Source organism: Dipodomys spectabilis, unplaced genomic scaffold, assembly GCF_019054845.1.
Source record: "Dipodomys spectabilis isolate Male_0828 unplaced genomic scaffold, ASM1905484v1 ptg000369l, whole genome shotgun sequence".
NCBI lineage: Eukaryota > Metazoa > Chordata > Mammalia > Rodentia > Heteromyidae > Dipodomys > Dipodomys spectabilis.
The window spans coordinates 812,167-817,981 of record NW_024871046.1 but is presented as its reverse complement, the minus strand read 5'-3'; the positions used below and the strand labels follow the sequence as shown (position 1 = coordinate 817,981).

The window sequence follows — 5,815 nt, the reverse complement described above, 5'->3', positions numbered from 1 at the left end:
TCCAGGCAACTATCATGCTGTTGTCTCATATACATATTAATGATGAGTTATTTTTGTGCCTTTTAAAGAAAACTCTATTGCACTATAACCTTGCCCATTACCCTATAATCACCCTCCCATCCTGGCAGCGTGCACATGTGTGCGTGCACACACACACACACACACACACACACACACACAGAGCCTGTTAATTTTCCTTAGAAGTTGGTTAGATATCAATCTCACATAAAGATTCCAAATGCTAGTATTTTCAAAAGATTGTACATTAAAGAAAACTATAAAGTAAGAAGAAATTTGCTACACTAGACATCTGCAATCAGTCCTGTACCGTAAGACTATGCCAAAATATGTTCAAATTATAATTAGTCAATAAAGAAATCAAGGCAACACTTTCAAGGTGGTTCTGATAAACAACTTAGGATCATCAAAAATGAGTTCCCCTCTCTTCCAAAAAAGAATAACATCTCAGCTTATCACAAACATGAATTATTCATTTGGCAGCTAAAAATATGAAATTCTCTGAGATAGAAAAGTGCTAAGTTTTGAAGGTAGTATTGCATAAAACATTACACTACGTCGTTCAAAACGTAAAAATGTCACTAGCATCTTTATAACAAAACTGTGATGATAATAATTTTTAAATTACAAATCAGTGACTTTTGCATAGATACAATATTATATAGATAAATATTATTTCAAAAAGATACACCAGTATAATTTGAGTAATATTGTAAAACTAGACTATGTATATATATATATATATATATATATATATATGTAACTTTGATATATTTTTGAATATTAAAGAGTAGAGCTCAAATTTGTTTTTAAAGATGGTCAATTTCTGGGAGTGGGAGTCTATACCTTCAATCCCAGCATTCAAGAAGATCATGAGTTTGAGAATATCCTGGGCTACACAGAGAGAATTGCCTCACAAAACTCTCTCCAAAAAAGATATGGTCACTTGACATAACTTCATTCTTTGAATGCATTTATTTTACTAGAATTCTTCAAACATAAGCACACATAAGACTTAGTCCCAAGTCAGAAAAACAGTAAATAATTATTCCAAAATAGTTACCACTATGTGATGTGTTTTTATGTCATGTTTCCTAACAACAGACATATTCTTAGTGTTGGATTGTTGACTGATTTTTAGATAGATAAAGAGGTACAGGAAAAGAAAAAATGAATATAAAGACTAAATTTAACTATTTGGCAGCAGGTCTGCTTCAAATAGTATACTATTAGGAGACAGCAGAACATTTCCAGCAGTATTAGAAATGTATGGAGTGATTGGAAATGGAAATCCTTGAATTCTATCCAAAAGTATTTGCATATTGTATTCCTGAAGGTGCCAGAGCAAAGTATACTTACAAATGAAACAAAAATTTTTCATGAAGACAAAGGTGACTGCAACAAGAAGAATGAATTTGAATAGAGGAATGAAGGTTTTGAGTTAGAATTGTGGAAAGAATGCAAAAAAAAAAAAAAAAAAAACAAAGCAGGTCTCAATGATGAATTTAATATGGAGGTAAGAAAGACATCAATGCCATAGCCCATTCCAGCTCTTAAGGCTGAGTAACTGGAAGAATGATGGTTTCATTGATTTAAAAATAGAATTTTTATTCCCTATGAGTCTTTCCATGTCACTTTAGCCAATTAGGAAAAACATATTTGGTGACTGTAACTGCCTGCAACAGGAATATTTCTATATGAATTTAAAGTTGGTAAGTAATAGAGGATTGACAAAAATCCAAGGATTTCCTTATCTATACATATTGACAAATATTATGAAAAATAGTTCTATGGAGTCTAAGTAATATATTATAATGTGCCTACCTTGTCCCCCAGCCATCCCCTCCAGGACAATTTTGCAAACCGAAGCTGGGCCAGATAGTGCTATATGACCTGATTATAAAGATCTCAATCTCTCTTTTGTAACTTCTGAATGGTCAAACCTTTATTATTTGGGGATCCTTTTAAGCATCCTTTCCCCAGTATTCTGCAGTGACGATGCCTTTTTATTGTAAGGAATTTCTAGAACTGTATAGAAGAGAAGCATAATAGATTATCTATTTTAGGAAGGATCCATGATAATTAAAGTTTTAGAAATACTACATAATTTATCTGTTTGATGTTCATATTACAAGATATGATAAGATTTATGAAAAGAAATTTGCTTAGTTTTATTCAAACTACAGATTGTTCTTTAAAATGCAAATGTCACTAGGGTATCTAAAGAATTGAAACCATAGGTTCATGTAAAAGCCTATGTATGGAGAATCATATTATGATTATTCACAATGACCTTGATGCTAGTGACTCACATGTGTATTCTTGGCTACATAGAAGTCCAGCTCAGTCCTACACATGAAACTACTTCTCAGCAAGTTTTTGGGTATGGTGGTGCACAACTATCTGCCAGCTTCTTGGAGGATAAGATCAGAAGGATAACAGTTTCAGGCTAGCCTAGGCAGAAAGTGTCTAGAATATAAAAATTCACAGAGATAGAAATTAGAAGTTTCTAGAAGGTGATATGGAAGGAGATAAGAAGAAAATAAGAATGAAATATCTTTTGGGGTATTGAGAATATTGTAAACTTCAATTTTAATGACATGTGTATAACTGTGAATATAATAATATTAACGAAAGTTGAAATTTCTTTTTTGGGTGATGAAGATTAAACACAGTGTCTTTCTTGAGAAATAATAGGCAATACTCAAACACTGAACTCTACCTTTAGCCCAAATTGTACATTTTACCCTTTTTTTTTTTTTTTGGTCGGTCGTGGGGTTTGAACTCTGGGCTTGGGTACTGTCCCTGCACTCTTCAGCTCAAGGCTAGCGCTTTACCGCTTGAGCCACAGCACCACTTCAGGTTTTCTAGTGGTTTATTGGAGATAAGAGTCTCATGGACTTTCCTCCCCCGGCTGGCTTTGAATCGCGATCCTGAGCTCTCAGCCTCCTGAGTAGCTAGGATTACAGGCATGAGCCATCAGCACCCAGAAAATTGTACATTTTAAATGGGTAAAATTTATGGTAATGAATTCCATCTCTATACTAATAAGGAATAAAATTTTGGAAAAAAATGATCTCACATAATCAGGCAGAAACAACATGGGAATCAGCCTTGCTCTATTGATTGAATTATCTAAAATATTTGGAAGTTAATATTATAAATCATCACAACCATAAACTAACAAAACAATAAATATAAAAATATTATTTTTAATATTGAATGAAAGGAAAGAAACAAGTTTTCAATTAGACATAAATAGTTTTCAGCAATTGTTTTCATTAAGTGCAGACTAAGTAAATAGGAAGCTAAATATTTCATATAATATTATCATCATAGATACAGCCATCAGAAAACACAAGTTTTCTTAAACAACAGAAAAAAACTATGAAAGCACACACACACACACGAAAAGTAAAGGCAAGAAAGTAAACTAACAATTCAATAAGGATCAGAATTTTTTAAAATAAATTGTTCTTGAACAACCAGAGCAGGAGACTAAGGATAGTATAGAAAAGTCCTATCCAGGATATGGGGTATGGGCACTACTTTGGGAAGCAAATGGAGAGGGCAAATGGTGGTGAATATGATTGGAATGCCTTATGTACACATGTGAAAATGGAATACTGAGGCCCATGGAGATTGGTTTGGGATGGGAGACGAAGGAGCAAGGACAGTTATACAGTAGTGAGTGTGATCAAAATAATGCTATTTGCACATATGGACATGTCAAAATAGAACCAACTTTACAACTATTTGATGCTAATAAAAATGGGAACATTGGCCGGGCACCGGTGGCTCACGCCTGTAATCCTAGCTACTCAGAAGCCTGAGATTTGAGGATCATGGTTCAAAGCCAGCCCGGGTAGGAAAGTTCACGAGGCTCTTATCTCCAATAAACGACCAGAGAAGCAGAAGTGGCTCTGAGCTCAAGTAATAGAGCACTAGCCATGAGCTGAAGAGCTGAGGGACAGCACCCAGGCTCAGAGTTCAAGCCTCATGACAAAAAAAAAAAAAAAAGAACAATGAATAAAGAGAAAAAGATATAAGCTAGATTCTTATATTCCAAATACTCCAAAATTGATTCCTGAGAACACATACATCCAAGTGCTAATTAATATCATAATTGGGATAGGAAAAGAAAACAAAAGCCAATCGCCGGTGGCTCACGCCTGTAATCCTAGCTATTCAGGAGGCTGAGATTTGAAGATCATGGTTCAAAGCCAGCTTCGGCAGTAAGTCCGTGAGACTCTCCAATAAACCACTAGGAAACAGGAAGTGGTGCTATGGCTCTAGCGGTAGAGCACTCGCCTTGAGCTGAAGAGTTCAGGGACAGCACCCAATCCCAGAGTTCAAGCCCCAAGACAGAAAAAAAAAAGAAAAGAAAAGAAAAAAAAACAGAAGCGAATGCTCCTGAAGAAGGAGGCCTGGGGCAAAGAAAGCTCAGGCCCTGATGGTGGCAATGGCAGAGGCCTGAGGACCTAAATCTGCTGTCATCACTAGAATTCTCAAGGAGGTGCTTCAAGATGGAGTCAACATCCAAGGAGGCCTGGAGCGCCATCTCCCGTACTGCCAGAGTCTTCGTGCTGTATGCCATGTCCTGTGCCAATAACTTTGCAATGAAAGGGAAGCGCAAGACACTCAATGCCAGTGATATACTCTCTGCCATTGGAGAAATGGAGTTCCAACAGTTCATTACCCCCTTAAAACAAACCCTAGGAGCCTATAGGCAGGAGCTGAAAGGCAAGAAGGACGCTTCAGAGCAAAAGGAGTACAAAGACACACACGCACACAAAAGAAACAGATTCATAAGAGCCAGATAAGAGCAGGGATAAGGACAGTGAGGAAGATGAAGAAAGACCGAAAGAAGATGAGCAAAATGAAGAGGAGAAAGTAGACAACTGAATAGAATAGGTTGGGCAGGATGGCATTGTAGAAGATAGCACCTTGAAATATCTTGTGTTTATATGAAGCTTTTCCCTTCTGGGTAAGTGGTCTTAGGCACAAGTATCTGAGATCAAAATAAAAACTGAAAAGAATTATCCAAACCAGCTCTCCCAGATTCAGAACATCTGAGTAGCAGAATCCTGATTTGTTTGATCCGTCTGAAAGTTCTGACTTTTTAGCAAGGAAGATTCTGAATTCTAATTAACTTGGCCAGTTGAAATCTTCTGTTTACTCAGGTGTAGGTTTAGGTAATGTTTTGATCCCTATCTCCCTGTCCCTCCATAAAAGTAATAATAATTTCCATGCTGCTGGCTGTGTTTCAGATCACAGTGAAGGCTCAGGACAAATTTGAGCTTTGATCATGATCAGCTTACATTTGATTGTCCAGTATTTGGCAAAAGTAGCTTATTTTCTTTCATGCATGTGTTTCTAACGCATTTATAAGATTATTTCTTTGTTGCTTTGTATGTCCCTCCCCCACAGTGTAACCCCCGCTTTCACTATATTTGATGTCAGTATAACTTGTGGAGGAGATGGGGAAAAACAAGTCATTTAAGGATTCAGGTGGACCTGTTGCAACAATGAGAAGTACAAATTGTCATGTCAAAAAGGAGCTTTACAATGTCAGTGGGGGGGATGGGAAGGAAGGATTGGGTGGGGGGGAGGGGGGAGGCTGGGAAGGGAGGTGAAGGGTAAACAAAGGAGGAGGCTGCAATGCTTGGTAAGAAATGTATGCATTATCCTGCCCATGTAATTGTAACCCCTCTGTACAGTATGTTCTCAAATAAAATAAAATAAAATTTAAAAAAAAAAGTAGCTTATTATGAATGTCCAGGTGGCTGGGGATATA

At 36.6% G+C, this 5,815-nt stretch overlaps 1 pseudogene; it reads left to right on the top strand.

The window, feature by feature from the left end:
- The first annotated feature begins 1,528 nt into the window (after positions 1-1,528).
- On the top strand, positions 1,529-5,021 carry LOC122096355 (annotated as a pseudogene).
- Positions 5,022-5,815: the final 794 nt, after the last annotated feature.